Source organism: Ceratotherium simum, chromosome 4 (genome assembly GCF_057802395.1).
Source record: "Ceratotherium simum simum isolate JZ-2026a chromosome 4, ASM5780239v1, whole genome shotgun sequence".
In the NCBI taxonomy this organism is placed as follows: Eukaryota; Metazoa; Chordata; class Mammalia; order Perissodactyla; family Rhinocerotidae; genus Ceratotherium; species Ceratotherium simum.
The window spans coordinates 60,930,010-60,954,049 of NC_141903.1; the positions used below are offsets into that span (position 1 = coordinate 60,930,010).

General features: G+C 33.3%; 1 protein-coding gene across 2 annotated transcripts in view; it reads left to right on the forward strand.

Annotated features, from left to right (window-relative positions):
• The window catches only part of TMEM232 (transmembrane protein 232), a 694,734-nt gene that overhangs the window by 626,405 nt on the left and 44,289 nt on the right, over positions 1 to 24,040 (forward strand). The window lies entirely within an intron of this gene.

Below are 24,040 nucleotides of genomic sequence, written 5' to 3' on the forward strand. Positions count from 1 at the left end.
GTTTTCTACATGTTGCGTCTTTCCCCTCTGTTCCTCCTTTTCTGCCTTATTTTCGGTTAATGTTTTACTATTCCATTTTATGTCATCTATTGACCTTTTGGGTCATACTTCTATTTTATTTTATGTTATTTAGTGGTTGTTTAAGGTATTATAAAATGCCTCTTCAACATATCAAAGTCTCCTTAGTATAGTACCATTTCATATAAAATGTAAGAACATTGTACAGACTCTGGATTCTGGTAACTTCCTGTAAAGAGTTTTGGTTTTTGTTAGCACCAACAATTTAATTGTTGGCTGATCACCTTGAACTTGTGGAGGTTTGGTTTGTACCTTGTTAGGAAGATCTGTTTCAGTTTAGCCCTTAGTCTCAGGGAAAATCCCTTGGCCCTGGAACATATTCTTTGTTCTTAAGGTCTGGCCTTTTGAAATTTAATGGCCAGCTAACAATTTTGGCCAAGCTCCTCAGACCTAGCAGTTTGCAGATTCCAAGCTCTTTCCTGCAGTGGTCAACAGCTTCAATTTCTGCTCAGCTCTTCAGCCTTCCAGCTGCTACTTTTCACTCTATGCTTTAGAGTCTCTTCCGTGTGTGTACATTTCCTATTTTATCCTAGGAATAGAGGGGTGTTTATATGCATATTTTCAGCCTTTATCCTTTATGGCGCCCTGCTTTCTGGAATATCCTCTATTAATTTCCAGCCACTCCGGAAGCCTGAAACTCCATCCTCTGACGCCTAATGCAAGATGCCTGAAGGTTTTTGCTTGAGTATTAGCCATTCTGAAGCTGGGAAGACTAGAGTGTGCCCTCAAGAGAAGTCACATAAATGCTTAGATCACCCAGTTGCACCCTCTTTCTTTCAAGAGCTCACCTCCCTTCAGTTTGCCTGTTTTTGGTTGCTCTCCAGTGCCTTAAGTAATTGGTTTTTGTATTTTATCCAGAGTTTACGATTGTCACCTCTGGGAGGGTAATTCAAATTAAACTACTCTGTTATTTCCAGAACTGGAATTGGAAAAATGATTATTTTTTTTAATATTAAGGCTCCTTATGAAAACAGCTGAGGAAGATTCTGAGCCACATAGCGTTTAGCGAGTCATATGATCTAGTTATGCACAAACTCTGTGCAGTGAAATGATCTGCGTTTTTTTTTAAGTCAATTCCATCATCAGCTTTTTTATTCTTATATTGAATCAAATGATGTGGCTACAGGGACATAGTTTATTGAATAAAGCAGACATTATTGTTCTATTCTTGCTTTAATGTGAAGCTCATTTTATAAGTATAAGATGTGGGAGTATAAAAGCTTCCAGATTTGGGGATACCTTATTTTATATATACTCGACATAATTTCTCATGCTGATTTCAAGAGTCTTTAACTTAGGTGTCATAAAATAGACGCATTTAAACTATTGTTAGACACTGAAACTACCCACTCTCTTCACTTAATTTCTAAATGTCCTCTGTTCTTATTCCCTCCACCCTGGCTTATATCCCTCCATATCCAGGGGTTGATACTAAAATTAATGCCTGCAGGCCTAGACAAAAAACATAAATGTGGAAAGCAGGCTAGCTTGGAGAGACATTAGAGAGTTCTGGAGAATTAGATAGATTGGAGAAAGCATACATTATGTAAAAGGTCAACCTCACCAACTTTTGCCATATGGAGATCTATAACAGAATACCGTAGACTGTGTTGCTTAAACAAACATTTATTTCTCATAGTCTGGGGTCTGGGAAGTCCAAGGTCATGGTGTATGATCTGGCAGATTCGGTATAAGTGAAGGCCTTCTTCCTGTTCATAGCCACTATCTTCTCACTGTGTTCTCACATGGCAGAAGGGGCAAGGTTGCTCTGTGGAGTCTCTTTTATAAGGGCACAGAATCCCATTCATAAAGGCTCCACCGTTGTGACCTAACCACCTCCCAAAGGTCTCATCTTCAAATACCATCAAATTGGGGATTAGCTTTCAGCATATGAATTTTGGGTGGACACAAACATTCAGTGTATAGCAATGAGTGTACCAAGTCCTTGTCTTTTTAATTGCTTGTTTCCAATGTTGGCTCTTCTTGCATTTGCTTATTCTCCTCAGTCACTTGGAATGCTCCCCCATACAAATCTACCCAAATCCTATTTTTCTACACTTGATTCAAGTTTTGTGTCCCCATAAAGCTACTGAGAGCCTTCCATTCTTCGTTGTTCATCTTCCCCTTCTGTGAAGTATATAATATTTAGAGTCTTAGAAAACATTTTATGTCTTAATTTTACTGCCTTTGTATACTGGAAGTTGTGCTTCAGTTCTCAACGTTTTTTCTTTATTTCTCCCATAGGTTTTCAATTTGCTCTTATTAATTTATGGTTGGTGTTGACGCACAAGGATTTTTAAAGTTTGAGGGAAGGTGAAACTGTAGGAGAATTATTGATTTGGAGAAGAGCATAGATATATCCAATCCAAAACGTTTATTTGACAGATGAGGAAACTAAAGCCCAGTAAGTTAAATGACTTACCAGTGATCAATCAGAAAGTTAACGACCAGATCTCAGGAATCTAAGCCTCCTGTTTTGTTTCTCTTTCCACCAAAGACACAGCATTCAGTAGATTTAGGACAAGGTACTTTTCCATCCAATATCAAAAGATGGATTTATTCTATTTCTTCCTCTATGTTCTTCTTCTTAGGGTAGCTGAGTGACATAGAATCAGAGTCTTTAGAGCCACAGAGATAAAGTAAAATATCTTTTCCTTGAAATTGGGAGTATCTGATAGCCTCATCCAATCGCTTAAATTTGGTAATGGGGAAGATTATAAGTCAGCCTAATTCTATTGTTTACAAGATTTTGATTTTATAGTATCTATTTCCCCTTATGAGCCTTACAGATAAGGAGATATCCTGGTTGTGAAAGAACAGAATTTGTCCTCTAATCTGAACCATCCATTCTTTCGTAAATTCTTAAGCAGAATTAAATTTTACTAAGAAAACTGTAGCATTGCTAAAATAGATATATATTCTACTCTAGTATGCATTTGCCTTTTGAACATAGGCATGATACCACACGATGGCATCCTAAATCAATTTCTATAAATGCAGCACTGAAGTAAAAACATAAGGCTCTGCCTCTATGAAACATGCTTTTTTAATCCAAAAATCTATATGAGTAACATTATTCATGAGCTTCAATTCATTAAAATTATTTGCAGCTTCTTTGTTCAGAGCCTGATATAAAAAAGTAGCAATTGCTTTAATGAAATAAAACTGCATTTGCTATCATTTTGAATTGTTAAAGAGCTTAAATATTATACACTACAAGTATATTTAATATACTCATCTAATTTTTAGCACATGAAGAATGCAAATCTTCCTATGATGAACTACAAAATAAAACTATCAAAATGACTATAAAAGTTTTTAACAAAACCTCTAAGTTTCCAATAGTAATTTCTGAGTGGAATTTTTTGTTGTAATTTTGTGACTTGAACGTAATATTATTAGGAAATCACAAGATTGGATTATGTATAATCATATCTAACTTGAAAAATAATACAAAAAGGATAGTCCCCTCTGCATGAAATGTTTAAGTTCCATTATATATATATTTTTTTTGGTGAGGAAGATTAGCCCAGAGCTAACATCTGTTGCCAATCTTCCTCTTTTTGCTGAGGAACGTTGGCACTGAGCTAACATCTGTGCCCATCTTCTTCTATTTTGTATGTGAGACACCACCACAGCATGGCTTGATGAGTGGTGCATAGATCCATGACTGGGATCCAAACCTGTGAACCCTAGGCTGTGGAAGTGGAGCACGTGAACTTAACCACTATGTCACCAGGCAGGCCCAAGTTCCATTCTATTTTTGTCAGTATAATACTTGTAGCTCAGTTGTTCTTTAATAACAAAGGCAGCATGGATTTGTTCTTTTTTGTTTATTCAATAAACATTTATTTCCTTCAACTGATATCTAATAATAGAGTCATTACTCTTCCAAAAAGACTGGATCACTTTGATTTTGGTTCTAGTAAATTTAAAGATTACAAATGTGGCATTAAGTTAATAACATTCATTCTGTTTGTTCTCACAGCTCAGCAATATCTGTATTTATTTGCTGAAATTAAGTAGAATATTTTATTCAATTTTATATTACATTTATTACTATAATGGTTATACTAATATATATTCTTGCCTCATATAGATTTTTGGATTAGAAAATTATAATTTTCATATCTTGTGTTTTTATTATTTAGCCATATATATATATATACATATACCTTTTTTTTTTTTTGGTGAGGAAGATTGTCCCTGAGCTAACATCTGTGTCAATCTTCTATTTTTTTTTTTTGTATGTGGGATGCCGCCGCACCGTGGCTTGCCAAGCAGTGCGTAAGTTGACACCCGGGATCTGAACCTGTGAACCCCGGGCCGTGAAGCAGAGTGTGCGAACTTAACCACTACACCACCAGGCCAGCCCCTAGCCTTATATTTTTATTTCAATATTCCCTTAGTACAAAGTAGGACATTTGGGCTAAATGTAATTTTTTATTTAATCAACATGTGTATTTTCATTTTGTTCGTTCAACCAAGTGAATAGTGTGTGACATTATTATTTGATGTATTTTGGATATACATTTGATATATCAGCAGTTTTTATACTTTATTACGTATAGAATTACCTAGGAGACCTTTTGAAAATCCTTATGTCAAGATCCCATCTCAGTTCAATTAAATCAAACTTTCCAGAGGCTGAATCCAGACATCGCTATTTTTTAAAACCCTTTAAGTGATTCCAAGTTTGAGAACCACTGGAATAGATGACAGGAGAATTTTGACATTACATAAGGACAAGGCTGACCTAGTTTAAACCTTTGATCTCTCTTTTACTTTTGCTATGATCTTCTGATTCGCTTAACTTTTCTAAGCTCCAATTTATTTTACGTAATATTTGATATATGAAAAATATATGCAATATAAATGTGTTATGAAGGTTAATTAAAGTAATGAATACCCATGAGCCTACTATACAACTTCAGTACTAAAAGTAATAATGTCTGCTTCTTATTCATAATCCTGTCTACCTGCTTGACCTCATAGGTAACCTCTATCCTGAATTTTGTGTTTATCTTTCACTTGTTTTTGTGAAAATATGTATAACGCATATGTTTCCGTGAGTTGCACGTGATCTAGTTTAGCTTGATTTAATGCTTTGTAAAAAAAATTCCTTACTGTATGTAGTATTTAGGACTGGTTATTCTTTTTGTTCAGTCGATGTTATGGTTCAGAGACCCTCTGGTGTTGTTTTATGTAGCTATAGTAATTCAATTATTTTCCCAGAGGTATAACATTTCATTGTGGGAATATATCATAATGTATTTTTCAATGCCTCTGTTGATGGACATTTAGGATTTCTTCTTTTTCATTATATTTTTGTTATTGCAAGCAAAGCTGCTATGAACATTTTTTTATACAAACTCCTGATGCATGTGTGGTACCATTTTTCTAGGGTATACCTAGGAGCGGGATTATTGGGTCATAGGATATGTGCCTGTGTAGCTTTGAAGACAATGTTGTTTCCCTCCCCGCCCTCCAAATGGTTGTATTGATTTACTATCACCAGCAGTTATAAAACAACTTCGCATTCTCACCAACACTTACTACTGTCCAACTTCCTTATTTTGGGAAACCTAGTGGATAAACAATACTTCACTGAAGTGATTTCTAATGGGTTTAATTTATTTTTATATATTTATTTCCCTATTGGGTAGCTTCTTCTGAAGTGGCTATTCTTGTCATTTGTCCATTTTTCTTTTGGTTTATTCATTCTGTTGATTGAATTATAGTTTCCTTTTCCACATTTGTTATGTTATTTTATGATGAATATAAGTTCTTAATTTTGATAAGGTTGAATTTATTACTTATAATTAGAATATTTTGTCCAGTTTAGAGAATCCTTTCCCACACCTATATCATAAAAAAATATACCCCTGTATTTTCTCCCAAAAGTTTAAAAAGTTTGCCTCTCATATTAAAGTCATTAAAGAATTTGTGGTTATGGTGTGAGGTGGGAATCTAGGGTTTTCCCCTATATGGATAGTCAATATTCATATACCATTTATCAAAACTCTGTTCTGTTCAAACTGATCAGCTGTGCTATATATGTTAATCAGTTTTCTATGTAGACAATGGACTTTATCTGGGCTTTCTGATCTGTTCCATTTGTGAATTTATTCATCACTTTGTTAATATCATGTCATTTTAGTTATTTGCTACAGATTCACAGTAAATCTCTACAGTTTGTGAGACGTTCTTTCCACTTTATTCTTCTTCAGCAATGTTTTTGGTATTGGGCCTCTAGTCTTCTGTATAAATTTCAGAATTAGACTGGTATGTTTCTTGAAAAAGTTTTTAGAAATTTTGCTTTAAATTGCACTAAGTTTGTCAAACAATTGTAGGAAATTTACTCCTTCATGATACTAAGTTTCCCCTCTGTGAACATAGTATAGCTTTTCGTTTAACTAGGGATTTCAAAATAATTTTCAAAAAAGTTTTAAAATTTCCTGCATAAAGATTAGTTCATCTTTTGTTGGATTTATTTCTAGAATTTTTTTTTTACTGTTATGAATGGTTTTTTTTTTTTGCAAACTTTTATTATGAAAAATTTGAAACGTAGAAAAGTGGAGAGAAAAGTATAATTAACCCCCTTTTATACAATGTCTAGCTTCGACAATTATCAATTACATATCCTACCACCTATTCTCTCCCACCAACCCCCGATTATTTTGAGGCAAATCCCTGATACATCATTTCATTTAAAACTAATGAATGGTGGCTTCAAAAAAATTTTAAGAAAAAGTATTTATTCTAACAGTTGCAAATGTATAGGAGTAAATATGTTTTGCTATAATTATCTTATATGTATATAGCCACTTTTCTAAAATCTCTCAATAATATCTCTCTCTAGACTGTGTTTGGTGAAATTTGTGACTAATGAGATTTTTTATATCTTCCTTTCAGATCCTTAGAGCTTTAATTTATTTGTTTTTCCTGGCTTACTGTACTTTTGGGTGCTACATTAAATTTTGAATAGAAGCAGCATTAGTGTCTTGTTCACAAATTTAGTGGAAATGTTTTGAACCTTTCACCATTAGAATGATATTTGCTGTAGGTTTTTGGTAGATATGATTCATGAGAATATGAAGTAATTTTTAATTCATAGTTAACTATGACTTCTTGTCATGAATAGCCATTTAATTTTATCAAATTATTTTCTCCATTATTGAGATAATATCATTTTTTTCTTTTGTGATTTGTTATATAATATTAGACAATACTAACATTCCTGGGATACATCCAAATTGGTCATGATGTTTTATTTTTCTAAATGAACCTATATTCAGTTTACTTATGTTTTGCTGGATTTGGTTTGCTAGTATTTTGCTTAGGATTTTTGTGTCTATGTTCATAAGGGATATTGGTTTATCATTTTCTTTTCTTGTCATTTCTTTGTCTGGTTTTGGTATCAGCCACATAGAATGAGGTGGGAAGTGTTCCCTTCTATTTTTTGGAAGAATTTATGAAATATTGATGTTAATTCTTCTTTAAACAGTTGGTAGAATTCTCCAGTAAAGTCATCTGGTGTTGGGCTTTTGTTTATGAGATTTTGTTGTTGTTGCTTTTACTAATTCAATTTCTTTGCAGTTATAGGTTTATTCAGATTTTCTATGTCTTCTTGAGTCATTTTCAGTAGTTTATGGTTTCTAGGCATTTGTCCATTTCAACCAAGTTATCTGTGTTGTTGGTACACAATTGTTCACACGATTCCCTTGTAAATTTTTTGATTTTTGTAAGGTCAGTAGTAATGTCTCCTCTTTCATCTTGGTTTTAGAATTTTAAGTCTTCTCTCCGTTTTACTCAATCTAGCTAAAAGATTGTCATTTTTGTCGATCTTTCAAAGAACCAACTTTTGGTTCTGCTGATTTTCTCTACTATTTTTCTAGTCTCTATTTCATTTATTTCCACTCTAATCTTATTCCTTTCCTTCTGCTGGCTTTTGGCTTAGTTTGCTCTACTTTTTCTAGCTTGATATAAGGTAGAAGGTTAGGTTTTTGGTTTGAGACCTTTCTTCTTTTAAAATTTTGGTATGGTGTGTTTTAATTTTAATTTATCTCAAAGTATTTTCAGTTTCTTTTGTTATTTGTTTTTAACCCAGTCGCTTATTTAGGAATGTGTTAATTCTACATTTATGTGAATTTTCCAAATTTCATCCTTTTAGTGATTTCTAATTTTATTCTGTTGTTTGTGAAGAAGATACTGTGTACAATTTCAGTCCTTTTTAATATGTTGAGACCTGTTTTATGGCCTAGCATATGATTTATCCTGGAGAATTGTCCATGTGCACTTGAGAAAATTGTGTATTCTGCTGTTCTTGTCATTATTATGCCTATTAGGTTTATTGTATTATTCAAGTCTTCCATTTCTTGTTGATCTTCTGTCTAGTTGTTTTATACATTATAGGAAGTGGGGTATTGAAGTCTCCTCTATTATTGTTGAATTCTCTATTACTCCTTTCAATTCTGTCCTTTTTTGATTCATGTATTTGGAGTCTCTGTTGTTAAGTGTATACATATTCATAATTGTTATATCTTCTTGATGAGTTGACATTTTTATTATTATTAAATGTCATTTTTTTCCCTCTAGTAGCAATTTTTGTCTTTAAATCTATTTGTTTCATGTTAGTATATTTTGATTACTGTTTACATGGTATATTTTTGTCATCTTTTTACTTTAAATCTATATGTCTTTGAAACTAAAATGTGTCTCTTATTGATAGCAGACCAACGTTTTTAAAAATATTCTCCGAATCACTGCCTTTAATCAGAGTGTTTAATCCATTTATATTTAACATAATTACTGCCAAGGTAGGACTTACATCTGCCATTTTCCAATTTTTTCTATATGTCTTGTCTTTTTTTGTTACTCAATTCCTCTATTATTGCCTTCTTTTGTATTAAATAGATAATTTTTTAGGCACTGTTTTATTTTTTTCATTTAGTTTACTATTTCATTAAAGTTACTGTCTTAGTGGTTGCCCTGGGGATTATAATTAATGTCATAACTTATAAAAATGTAGTTCACATTGATTCCATCTTAATTTCAACAGTATACAAAAACTTTGCTCCTCTATAGTTCCATTCTTTCCTCCCTTTTGTGCTACTAATGTCATGCACCTGACTGTAGAAGGCCAAGAGATCACTCAGATGATTGCTTCAAAGTCCATTCTTCATATTCACTAGCTCCAAGTGCTATTTTTATCTTCTGAGAAAAGTATGCTCTTGTAAATTAGAGTTGTGGTTTTCTGCTTCAGTCTGTTAACATCTACTTTCCATGGTTCAGACATTGGTCAAAATGTGCCTCCTCTTGTTTTACAGCTCTGATATTACATATTTGTTGTGTGTTTGTGTATGTGTAGGGGGGAAGTGTTTTATATTTTCAGGAACTTGGAAAGAAAGGGGTGAGGAAAGGAGAGTGTTCCCAGTCTACCACCATAATCCAGTGGTCAGTGTCTCCATTGTAAACATAAAATCTAGAGCCTAAAGAAGAGTTTTTTGTCTAAAGATATTCATCCCTTCTGCCATAGGTCTAGAAATGGAAATTTGATTTCCTGGCTTCTGTTGCTTTTCCTATATCATATTTGCCTTTTCAATGAAACAATAATGTGAAAAGTCATTTTATCATCCATATATATAACAATGTAATTTAACATTGAAAAGCTTACATTATAAGTAAACTTAGAAAGACCTAATAAATTTCTGGAAACAAATAGTAATGTTACACTTGTAAGCTATTGTTGAAATCACATGAAGGAAGAATATGTAATTTTGCATGGAAATACAAGATCTAAGATTCACTATTAACATCACCTCAGTTGATTCTCATGTGTCAAATTAGAAGAGATGTCTTTATCAAATACTTATGTTACTAGTAATTAAAAGATATAAAATGCATATTACTTAGCTACATAAGACAAAATGATATATAATAATCTTCTTATTTAAAATATTAAACATGTATAAATCAAAAAGGCAGGTATTTGGGTTCAAAATAAGCTGTTCATTCAGTTGCCACTACTGACCAGTCTTCAGTGCTGGAGAAAAGACACTTGTTAGTGTATACGCTGTTATGAAATAGGCTGCTATTTATTTTTATTTTAAAAATACAAGTAGGAAACAGATTGTTTTATTTCAACAGACACTTTTTTTAGTCGATGACAGGAAAAGTTGACTTTCTTTACCCTCACTCTCCACATCTCTTTTTTATGGTATAGAACAGGAACTTCTTTTAAAGCTCTCTGCCATTTTTTTTTCATCTTGTACCATACTCCAGAGAACCAGTTCAAGCAGGGTCCCCACCAATACCAAAGGAAATGAATCAGAAACAATTCCCATTGCAATAAAAGTATTATAGACGTTAGGGAAAAATGGGAATCTGAAAGAATCTCTTTCTATGCATTCTCTTAAAAAACAAATGAACAAAACAAAATTAAAATCTTCTACTTAGGTGTGGTCAATAGCTTAATATGAACTTCCTAACTGTTCATCATTTTCATTACCTATCTGACTTCTTTGGAGTGGAAATATCTCTAAATTTTTCTTCACACTAGTAGGGTGAGTTGCTCAAAGTCTTGCATTTGGATATAAATATAGGATGACAAAAATACACTGTTAGACTATTCCACTAAGAGCTGAGTATAATACAAGGAAATGGTAGTTCGTTTCTTAATCTCTGGAGATGATTTCTTTAATGGAGAATACAGAGGTTTTCTTTTCCTTGCAGTGCGTTTATTTAAGGAACACTGAAGTAGACTGCTCTTACATAACTTTAACTTTCAATTTTTATTTCTATAGGATGTAAAACATGCTGTAAATGTCACTGAGAATTAAAAGGAAAAGAATACACAAATAGTGGCTGCACCAGTTTGCACTCCCATCAGCAGTGTATGAGAGTTCCCTTCTCTCCACATCCTCTCCAACACATGTTTCCTGTCTTGTTAATTATAGCCATTCTGATGGGCGTGAGGTGATATCTCATTGTAGTTTTGATTTGCATTTCCCTGATAGTTAATGATTTTGAACATCTTTTCATGTGTCTGTTGGCCATCTGTATATCTTCTTTGGAGAAATGTCTGTTCAGGTCTTTTGCCCATTTTGTAATTGGGTTGGTAGTTTTTTGTTGTTGAGATGCCTGAGTTCTTTATATATTTTGGAGATTAAGCCCTTATCAGATGTATGGTATGGAAAACAGTATGGAGATTCCTCAAAAAATCAAGGATAGAACTGCCATATGATCCAGCTATTCCACTGCTGGGTATTTATCCAAAGAACTTGAAAACACCAATGCGTAAAGATACATGCACCCCTGTGTTCATTGCAGCATTATTCACAATAGCCAAGACTTGGAAGCAACCTAAGTGCCCAACAAAGGACGAATGGATAAAGAAGATGTGGTATATATACACAATGGAATACTACTCAGCCATAGGAAATGATGAAATCCAGCCATTTGTGACAACATGGATGGACATTGAGGGTATTATGCAAAGTGAAATAAGTCAGAGGGAGAAGGTCAAATACCGTATGATTTCCTTCATTAAGTAGTAGATAATAACAACAATAAACAAACACATAGAGACAGAGATTGAATTGGTGGTTACCAGAGGGAAAGGTGGGAGGGAGGAGGGCGAAAGGGATAATTCGGCACATGTGTGTGGTGATGGGTTGTAATTAGTATTTGGGTAGTGAACATGATGAAATCTATGCAGAAATAGAAGTATAATGATGTACACCTGAAATTTATACAATGTCATAAACCAATGTTACCACAATAAACAAACAAAAAATAAATAAAAAATTAAAAAAACAAAACAACAACAACAAGAAAAGAATACAGAAATAATGAATAGCCATTTCAAGGATGGATGTGTAAAGTAATATATGAAAAGGGGCTAGTATTAATACTGCTAATTGAACTGATTTAGGGAAGAAAAATTAGGATTATATATTTTTCCTCTAAGCTGAAAAAAATATACATTTTAAATATTATGTTGAGTTGAATATGTGTATAATACATGCCTAATGCATGTGGGTATGAATTTAAGTGAATCCTTTACAAAAAAGTATTGGATTTTGGGATAGAGTGCTTGACTGTATACAGAAAGTAAGTTGTATTCAGTAGTGCCTTAGCAGATACTGACACAGCAACTATATTTCGAAAATGATGCATTTAATGAACAACCATTACAAAACAGATACTATTAAGTAAAAACTAGTGGACAACTGGAAAAATTCAGAATATGAACTGACAGTAGATCAGACAAATATGCTGTGGTATAGTTATAAAATGTTATATAATGAAAATGAACAGACTACATGGAAAATAATGTTGAGCTGAAGAATCAAGACACAAAAGATTACGTACTTTATAATGCCATTTATATAAAATTTCAAAAAGAATCACTACTAATATATAGTGTTATAATGTAGCATAAAGGTTATATTTAGGCAAGGACTAGTGACTGGAAAGGGGGTATGAAGGGCCTTCCGTTATTTTGGTAATGTTTTCTTTCTTTTCTTTCTTTCTTTTTTTTTTTTTTCAGTGAGGAAGATCAGCCCTGAGCTAACATCTGTTGCCAATCCTCCTCTTTTTGCTGAGGAAGATTGGCCCTGAGCTAACATCTGTACCCATCTTCCTCTATTTTATGTGGGACACCTGCCACAACATGGCTTAATAAGCAATGCAAAGGTCTGTGCCTGGGATCCGAACCTATGAACACCAGGTTGCCAAAGCAGAGTGTGCGAACTTAACCACTATGCCACCAGGCCGGCCCCAGTAATGTTTTAATTCTTGATATGGGTGTTGTTTAATAGAATACATTCTCTTAGTGATAATTCATCAAGTTATAGCCTTATGATATGCACTATTTTCTATATGTTTATGCTATAATTTAGTTAGGTCTACATGGAGAAAAATATCTAGAGTATATGGCTACAAGAAAATATTTTCCTACCTCTATTACAGGTTATATCTGAGTATATTTTGAAAGGAGCAGGTAGGCAAAAAAAAAAAACAAAAACCTGTGAAATTAATACCTCAGGGCTTAAAGACATTATTTGCTGTGACTCCTGAGTTCTTCTTGAATATTTTAGGGGAAAAGGCATCGAGAAAACTGTATAGACTGACCACGGTCTATTGGAGCCAGCCAACAACTTTTTAAAAAAATTTCTAGTTCTATCATGGTCTTGTAGACCTAACCATAGACTCATTGACACTTTAAGTCTCAACCAAGGATACAATCCATGGCTTTTTACTGCCTTATTCTTAAACAACAAAGAAAGAGCCAAAAAAAAAAAAAAAAAAAAATCAATGTCTCCATCTGCTCTTAATCAAAATACGTCTACTTCTTCTATAACAATGCATAGACAAAACCCTGCTGAGCATTTCATTAGCTAGCTGAATTGTAATCACAGCAGTGGGCTAGCACAAACAAGGCAACTCTGGCACCTTAAAAGCTCAATAAACTCAAAATGTTGCCTTATAATATTATCTTGAAACATCTTGCAATCCTGTTAACTCCCTTTGCTGTGCATACAGACTTTAAACATCAATGCCCACAGATGAATTTTTATAGTTTCTTATTTTATCTTCCACTTCACATTTAACACTCTGAATCTTATTTTGTATAATTTACTCTGTATCTGCTTCTATATATACACACACAAGATGCGGTAGAGAGCTGAAGTCATTTTCTGGATAATCCAAGCCAAAAAATGGCCTCAGTTGCCTAGATATTTCAGATGAAGTTGTGTTTCTCTTAGTTTGAGTTAGAAGGATAATTATGGCAATTCTGTGTTTTACATGCATAGGGAAATCCTTAGAATTCAGGGTGTGGAAAAGTGCTGAGGGCAGTGATTTCAAATGAAAGGAAGGAATCTATTTTAAAGCAGAGTAAGAATTTGAATTTATGGTTATTATTTTGGCCTAAAGTTAGAAAACTTTTTCATTTTAATATTTCATTAACATTTTAGTGATCAGGTTGCCATAGTATGTAAATTAAAGTGGGTACCATATAGCAGCAAAACGGGGTCGATATTGATGATTAAAACAGGAAAAATTCATGGCATGAGATACAGTCGGCTTTGCTGTGAATACATAAGAGTAAAAGATGCAGTGCTTGCCAAGAGATTCTTATGGCTGAGACATGTCACATTAGGTAGTGCTATTCAGAATGTAATAATGAATGCCTTTCCACTATAATAACACCTACTCTAATCCTCTCATTCTAAACTGAACATAAATATAAAGGATATTAAGAATATATTTGAGATGTCAATGAAATAAAATGTTGTCACTGGATAATGGTCTCCTGCTGCTTCATAAAATACCAAGCCAAAGGCAAGACTTATATTTTCAGAGTAAGAAGACATTAATCCCATGACAGTGTTTTATTGCAGTGATTGTATTTCTATTATACAAAATGAGCATGTAGATTTAATCAATTCGTTTGATGTATGTTGATGTAGTAAATTGACAGTGGTTTATCATCATTATGAAATTGTTGTATTCTTGTAGGCGGTTTATCAAAGAAAATACAGATGTTTTGGAAACAGTTTTTGGGTTGAGGGGAAATAGAGGTTTCTGACTTGCTGGAGGTTAGTTTTTCTTAAGAAAGTAATAATTAATATAACAATTGAGGGACGGTCTGGTTGACATACCCAAAAAGGTTTGTGTAATAGTCTTGTTAATGTTATACTTCCACATTTCAGCTTGCTGACAGGCATAACATTATAATTAAATATAATTATTAGAGCAAAAAACACAATGACACAAAGAAAGTTGAACTCCTTCTCAGAATGCTTTACTAAGGCATTTACAAAACTAGCTTTTTTACTTTGAATAATGATTGCTGAATAACAGTTGATATCAGTAGACGAGATCATCATTCCATATTTCTAAGTACTACTGTAATACTACAAAGACCCATTGTGCAAGATAACTTGGGGCTTCTTATGGAACCATGGAAGCCAAACCAAGCCTTATTCCCAGTGGAAAATGGAAATCCATTGCTTGCTTTCTTCTGTAGAAAATCCATTAATGCCAAAATAGTTGGTTGTATTTCGTTGAATGTATTTAGAATATTGTTTCATTTAGAAATGCCTGTTCTTTAACATCTAAAACAGGCCTCAGGTTTACTTAGAGAATGTTTTCCAATTTTTTAAATGAAGTCAAACAAGTACAGTTAATTTATTATTCCCAAAGTCAGATCTGATTTCACAAGCCTTTTCATCTTGTTTGTTGTCTTAAATTAAGTGAATTTTATATTTCTGAGGCCATCTATGTTATCATTCTCTGTCTCTTGGTGCTATAAGGCCAACAAATCTGAAAATTAAAAGTTTAATCTTCAAACTCAAGAAGTAAAGTAACTGAAAAAGCTATTATTTTTCACAAAAATGCAAATCATCAAGCACATGTATCCCTTGTGCCATTCATGAAAAAAAAAAAATCAGAATGGCCAAAAGTGCAGTAAGAATGACATCTGGAAAATGCTAGCAGAGTTGAGATACTCTTTCATTGTCTTTTGTCATACTCTTGTCTTTAGGTTGTTCATTACAACATAGGCAACCCACTGTCAACTTAATTCTTTGTGTGGAAAGAAGATCTAGAATCATTACAGCAATATTTCTTCTATATTGATCACAAACTCATTTTTATGGTAATTTTAGTATGAACTTTACTCTTTATGGTCACATACTATATTAGTTTACTACGGGTGCCATAACAAAATACCACAGACTATGGGGCAGTTCCAGAGGCTAGAAGTCCAAGATCAAGGTGTCAGCAAGGTCTGGTTTCTCCTGAAGTGTTTCTCCTTGGCTTGCAGATGGCTGCCTTCTCACTGTGACCTCACATGGACTTTTATGTGTTCAAGGGCATCCCTGATGTCTCTGTGTGTGTCCGAATTTCCTCTTCTCATAAGGACACCTGTCAGATTGGATTAGAGCCCACCTATATGACCTCTTTTAACCTTAATTACCTCTTTAAAGGCCCTATCTTCAAATACAGTCACATTCTGATGTACTGGGGGTTAAGACTTCAACATACGAATTTTGGGGAATACTATTCAGCTTATAACACATACTAGTAAGATTTCCTTTGAATTTTGATATTATACTTAAAAAGAAAAACAGAAGCATTGAGTGGTGAAATGGGTTGCCCACACTAGCTAGGAAGTTAGTGATAAAGCCATAATGATACATGATCTTTAAAAATAAACATGAAAAAAGTGATTCTATGTTGAAAAGATTTTGTCACTTTTATTCTTCTAAACCTTTGACTGCAACCCCATGTATCATTGTGCTGTTAACATAATCTTACATTGATAAAGTATTTCTATGTGTATTCCTTCTATTCTAGGTTTTATCTTTTCTACAAGGAATAATCTCCTTGACAAAAGAGATCAGGTTTTATATAAATATGTGTTGCACTTTATATCTAGCACAGGGCCTGGGCACTCTAAATATTAGAGAAATAAATGGATAGTTGGATGGATGGATGAATGGATGGATAAATGGATGGATGAAATAATTTGTAAGTCATTTATTAATTTAGAGTTGTGATTTATATATTTCATACCTGAGCTTATTGCTGATGAGAAAAACTCTTGATTATGATGAAGACACCTTAGGAATATCATTCTTTAGTGTGCATAAAACTAGCTCTTAAAATATGACAGCCAAACAGATTTAAGAAAGATTTTATAGCATGGCTACCAGCCAAAACCATTGAGCAGAAAATAGAAAGGAAATAAAATTATACTGTCTTGAAATCCAGGTGGGGTTTTGTATGTACTTCCTTATTAACTATCTATCTCATTGCCTAACTGAGTTTCAGAGGCAAAGGAAGAGCTGTGAACATTTGACATATACATAGTTTCAACTAGTCTGAAGATACTCAGTAGCTTGAGTGGGCAAGCCAGGAGATGTGTTTATATTACTCACTTTCTCCACCCTTGTTCCGTGAACACAGATCTCTCTGAACATAAATTTGTACTCAGTCTTTAGGAATGTTTTTCCCAACACCAGGAAATAACCTGTATTTTAAACTTAACAAGAGAATTAAAAAATATCTAAGTAATATATGTATATTGTGGAAAAAGGAGAAAATATAGGTAAATAAAGACACAAGAAAAGAAAGAAACAGTCATTATAATTCTACTTCCTAGTGATAACATTTGTTAACTAAATATTCCAAGATTTACGTACACTTAAATATGTGTCTATGTTAAATCCGTATAAACGTGGAAATGATTCTGTTTCTATCTCAGATTCAGCAAGGCTCCAGAAGGATGTACAATGACACCAAGTACCCACTTGCTCAAGTGAACTGCTAGGTTACCTGTACAGAACTTCTTGAGAACTAGCTAAAGAAAATGTTTGATTACCATTACCCACCAATCATTATTAAGTTTGGATTGCATAAAAGCATTCCTTTTTGAAGAGTCCAAGGGAGAGAATTCCTTTGGAGAGGGTTGTGCTCTGTGCTCTGTGTTTGCCTTCTCAGGAGAGAGAGGCTAATTCACCTATTACCAAGCAAGATCCCATGCACCGAAACCTAGTCCGTGTGCTGTGGTGTTATAGTGAGGAGAAGTGTCTCATTTGAAATACTCAGCCCTTTTTGAAATGTTTTAGGCCAAAAAGAACACATGAGTGTTTTTCATGGTCAAGGTATGGGCTGTCCAGGAGTGAGAGACATTGGTAGCAAACAGAATGGTGGACTGTGGGAAATCAATAGCTGAGGGGAGCAGTAAGTAGCCAGCTAGAAGAGACATAGCTCACGTCAATGTAACTGCTCTTTGGGAATCTCCAGCAAACATATTTAAGACATGTGCCAGGCCCAGAGAGCGGCAATGCCACATGATGATAGAGCTCGATAATGGAAGTCATTTCTGCCCCTCGCCTCTTCTCCACACTTCACCAACTTCCTTCTGCTCCTACCCTGGGAAGATCAGAAGTCAGGGCTAGCAGGTAGAAGAGCTTTCAGAGTAAAGAGAAGTCATTCACGTCCTCTGTTAACAGCACTGTTTCCAAGCCGGAGGTGGGTAGAAACATTAATCTAAAATGAAGTTTGTTTATTACACATGACTGGATGTTTTTAATTATTGAAATTAAATTATAACAAAAGTGACTGAAGAAATATTTGTCTAAAGTGAGCATAAACTAAATCTGGTCTGACCTAAATTCCATCCAAGATATAGGAAAGAACTAGATCCAAGTAAAAGCCAGTTGGAAGGGGCAAACCAGAAGAGATTAAAGTGGTATCTTGCTTGTACACTATACAGTTCTGCTTTTTCAACATTATGCACACACATACCCACACATAAGTCATATATGAGACACATATTAAATATGTACAATGAATTATACATCATAAAACTATACACATATAAAATGGAACTATATTTGACATACTGTTTTAGGATTTTACAACTTGCTTTTTTCTCCATCCAGGTATCATAATCTGATATTTTTTCTACAGCATCATTTTTAATTACTTCAAAGTAATCCATTGAGTAGTTACCCACATTCATTTAACCATTTTCCCTATTGTTGACCATTTACGTTTTTAAAAATTTATTCATGTTTAAATTAGTTTGCTGAAGTTAATATCCTTATAATGAATAATTAGTGAACATCCCTCCTTATTACTTGGAATAAGTGTATAAGTATGGATTTGCAGAGTCAGAGGGTACACGTATTTTTTTGTGTGTAAGGAAGATTAGCCCTGAGCTAACATCTGTTGCCAATCCTCCTCTTTTTGCTGAGGAAGACTGGCCCTGGGCTAACATCCATGCCCATCTTCCTCTACTTTATATCGGATGCCACCACAGCGTGGCTTGACAAGCAGTACATCAGTGCGCGCCAGGGATCTGAACCTGTGAACCCCCAGCCAGCAAATCGGAGTGCGAGAACTTAACCACTACACCACTGGGCCAGCCCTGGGTACACATATTTTAATGGCTGTTGATAAGTACTTCCAAATCACAATTCAGAAGCCTTTACCAATTTATTCTTCCCACCAGTAGTGAATCACGTGCCCTTTCCCACACTCTCTTCATTATTAACTTTTCATGCATGGCGTTGTTAACTCTTGTTTTTGCTTGAAATTTTCCAATTTTAAAGTGAAAAATGCTTCATAATGATTGTTACAATTTGTATATTTCTGGTTACTATTGAGTCGCAGGTGTAATGGTTTTGCTAATTTGATTTACCACGATGTTTTTATTTTCTAATTTTGTTGGCCACAACTTCCTGTCTTGGGCCCGTTTTTTAAAAAGATAGTCCATATATCTTTTTCTAATTGATTCACAATTCTTTTGATATATTACAAATTTTAACACTTTGTCCTGTATGTTGGTATTGTATTCCCGTGAAAATCATTTACATTTAAATTTCTTTTTTGTTTTTTAGCCACACAAATATTTCATTTAATTTTTCTTTAGTCAAGTGAGTCAGTATCATTCTGTATGTTTTTCCATCTTTTGTATCAAAATTAAAATAGACTTATTGTGTATGTTTATATTTTATGTTTGTCTCAGGTGTAAATGTAATTAAAAATATAAAAATTGTCAAACATTAACCAAATAACAAAAATAATAGAAAATATACACTCATGTACCCAGATTTGAGATGTGAGCTTTTTCCACATTTCCTTCACTTTGCTCATATTCTTCTTTTTCTCACTTCCCTTTTTTAACAAAAAAAATTATAATTGCGAGTACATTCTCACACCTCAATACATTCACCTTCCATCTCTCTTCAGAAGTAATCACTATTCTAAAATTTCAGGGTATAATTTATGTCCAAGCATCTATACTTATTCTAGATATATAAGCAATCTTTGTTTCAGTGTTGTAAATTTTTATTAAAATTTTTCTATGTCTATATATTTGCAATATGCTTTTTTACTCAGCATTGTGTTTTGAAATTCACTAGTGTGGCAATTGTTTTTTCTCAACATTATATAGTTTAGAACTACCTATGCTGATGGTAATATATCTAGCTCACTCGTTTTAACTACTGTCTAGTATACAAATGTATGACTAAACCTCAGATCATCTGTTCTACTACAAATGAACTAGTAGGTAATTCCAGCTTTTTTATTTTTCAATTCCAACCAGTGTTAGAATGAATATTCTAGCTCCTGGTTCCTTGGGAACATGAGTAAGAGCTTCCCAGCAAGACATACCTAGAAAAGGAATTGTTGAGTCATACATCTGTGCATATTAAACTTTACTAGCTATCGCCAAATTTTTCTCCAGAGTGGTTGTATAATTTACAGAGAGTGTAAGAATTCTTGCTAATCCAAATTTTTGCCAAAACTTATTTTAAAGAGATTTAAATTTCTTTACTGCTATGTGAAATGGTTTCCCAGTGTTGCTTTGTTTTGCATTCTCTTATTATTCCTTCGGTTGTGCATCTCTTAATAGGTTGACTGTCTATTTCGAATCCTCTTCAGTCAAATACCTGACCAAACTCTGTGGTTTTTTTTTTCTACCGTGGTTTGAATTTTTCTCATTAATTTGATTTTTTAAATTTAAATTGAAATGCTACCCAGATTTTTCCCAAATGTTACTCAGATTGATAAGGTTTGTTTTTATTTTCTTCAGAATGTCTTTTAATGTATGAAAGTTTTTAAGTTTAGTGTGTTCAATTTACAATTTCCTTTAAGATTCTGCATCTTTGTGTCTTATTCAAAAAGTCCTTCTCTATCTTGATATCCTAAAAATATTCTCCCATATTTTCTTGAGAAACCTACACAGTTTTGGTTTTCACATTTTGGTCTTTAACCCATCTGGAATATGTTATTTTTGTGCATAGTATAAGGTAGGCTTCTATTTTTATCATTTTCCCTTATGGAACACAAATTGTCTTGGCATCATTTTATTGAATAGTCTATTCTTTTGCAACAGATTTGTAATGCCATGTCTGTCGTATGCCATATACATATAGTCTGTTTCTCTCCTCAGTCTTTTGTTTTTCGGTTTCTGTCCCAATAACTCATTGCTTGAATGATTGTAGCTTTACAGTTAGTCTTTGAGTGTGACAAGGGCAAATTCCCTTCTCTAGTTTTTTATCTACAACATGTATTCTTGATCCTTTGACTTCTTTTTATAAATTTTAGGATCAGTTTGTCCAATTCTATGAGTAGTCTTGCTGGAATTTTTATTTGAATTGTAGTGGGTTTATAGATCAACTGGAAATATTTGTGTTCTCCATGATTGGTCTCTATTTTATTTAGATCTTTTGTCCTTCAATAAAATTATATAAATTTCTTGAAAAACTTCTTGCTGGATCTTGCATCGTTCAACTCTTGATCTCTCTACATGGATATTGTATCCTGTAAAACTTTTGAACTCTCTTAATAGTCTTGATAGTTTGTCTTTGGATTCTATGTATTTCTGTGTATACATCATATCATCAGTAAACAACAATATTATTTATATGCTTATTTGTTTTTCTTTACTTATATGTAGTCTAGGATGTCTAGGTAATCTTGAAAAGAAGAGGTGATAATAAGCATCTTTATTTACATTTTACTCTGAATCAAAAAGAGATTCTTCTAAAGTCTTACTAGTAAGTGTATTTTTCGGTTACAGATTTTGGACGGGTATATTTTCCTAAGGTAAAGAATCCCTCTCAATTAACAGTTTAATTAAAGTTTTAAAATGCATTTTTCTTGGGATTGAATAATTTGTTTTTCTTCATCTATTGAGATGGTGACTTTTTTCCTCTAACTTATTAATGTTATAAATTACAAATTATAACATTACTTTTAAATGTTAAACTATCCTTGCATTACTGGTATATATTGCCTTGAATTCTACCTTTCTTTTATCAATATTGCCAACACTACTTTGTACAATGTGTTTTCATTTTCCAGCATATTTTTTGTATCCTATTTTCTCAATATCTTTGTGGTATTTTATTTTTCAATACAGTTGAATAAAACAGTCTATCTTTGGATTTTATTTTATATTTTCCCAATCTCAACATCTTTTTATTTTTTAAGAGAATCAATATATACTCCCTTCTCATTATTTTCTGTACTTTTAAAAAACTATATTTTCTAAGTTTATGTGAATTTTTTAGTTTCTAATATTTAAAATATTTTTTCTTTAATTTTTTGAAGAATATATTTAAAATTACAGGTTGTTATTGCAAGAGAATTAAATAGAATAGTTCCTGCCAAATAATAAATGCTCAATTTATGACAGCTATTTTAAGTACCATCACCTGTTCTGTTTGCCGTTTATACAATTTTAAAAAGTTTAATTGTTTTGATAATTTTCCTCTCTAAACCTTAACCACTAGACCAACAGAGCTGGCTAATAATTTTCCTCTCCAAGCGCTCTTCTCCATATTTTTTTCTTAGAATAAGCTGATTGTTTAGATTCAGGGTCACGTTATTAATTTTTTTGAGGTAGATTTTATTTTTTAGAGTAGTTTTAGGTACACAGCAAAATTGAGCAGAAATGTTATTAATTTTTAAAAGTTTCTTTGTAAATAATTATTTTTAACATTTCTGTATTGAATTTTATGAGTACATTAAAATTATTTTGTAATTAACTCTAGGTTCTATGAATTTTATTTTTTCACATTATTTCAATGTGAAGATGGCTGTTGGTCCATGCTAGGTCTTTTCTCCTTTGTTATTATCCACTTTTTAAGTATATTCCAAATCCTGACTTTTCTATTCTGTAGCTTCCTTAGCTACAAGAGAGTTGAAACTTTGTCTCTGATCTTTTTTTTTTTTTTTTTTTTAAAGATTTTATTTATTTATTTTTCCCCCAAAGCCCCAGTACATAGTTGTCTGTCATAGCTGCACATCCTTCTAGTTGCTGTATGTGGTACGCGGCCTCAGCATGGCTGGAGGAGTGGTGCCTCAGTGCGCACCCGGGATCCGAACCCCGGGCCGCCGGCAGCGAAGCGCACGCACTTAACTGCTAAGCCACGGGGCCGGCCCTGTCTCTGATCTTAACTGCTAATAGTAATCAACAGTTTTCTTCTTCACTTGTAAACTAAATGGAAGGAGAAAAACAAAGAAAATCTTTTTGCTATTTGAAGCTAAGAAACTTGCATTTATCAAACAAACAATAGAACTAAATAATAGTTGATTTTCCTCTCCAAGTCTTCTCTTCAGCACTATATTCAATTCATTAGCGCTCCTGTGAACTCTGCCTGCAAAATATACTTGAAGGCATCCATGTCTCTCCATCTCCACTGCTAATTCCCAAGTCCAAGCCACCATCATCTTTCATCTTGACAGCTATAGTGGCCTCAGCGTGATTTCTCCACTTCTAGTTTTGCACCTCTTCAAACCAGTCTGTGCTCTACTATTAGACTATGTTCACTAAGGGAACAATTTACCTAGTGGAAGTCCTTTCATTCTGAGTAGAGAAGTAGAGGGAATCTTGACATAACTATGGACTTCTACGGAGATAAGAAGAATCACTCCATCCAAGGGTAAAATGCCCTCATTTGCCTTCTCTCCCGAGTAATGGCCATTTGAATAGTAATTTGGGGAGTTCATCAAGTGTTGCTGGGTATCCTAGCCCTTTCCCAACTCAGAAACCTTATAGCACTTAGAGCATGCCCTATATTTTAAACCTAAAAATATGTTGTTTTGTATGGTTTGTATACTAATAATTTTATTACCTTATGCTTTTCTTACTCTCCATTGTTCAAAGTTAGTTTTCCTTCATTATCTCCTTACCCTTTTATTTAACTCAGTGGTTCCCCTTATGTTATATCCAACTCTAGATTGTAAACCCATTGAGAACTAGGATAATATATTTTATTCCTGTGTTTTCTGCAGGATCTAATAATAAATGTTCAACAAGCATTCTAACTGATTTGTTGATAGGACTAAAATGAAACTCCTGGGTCAAATGATTCCTTTAAAGATACAAGTAATTATAATTTGAAGTACCTTATAATATTTTATTTTG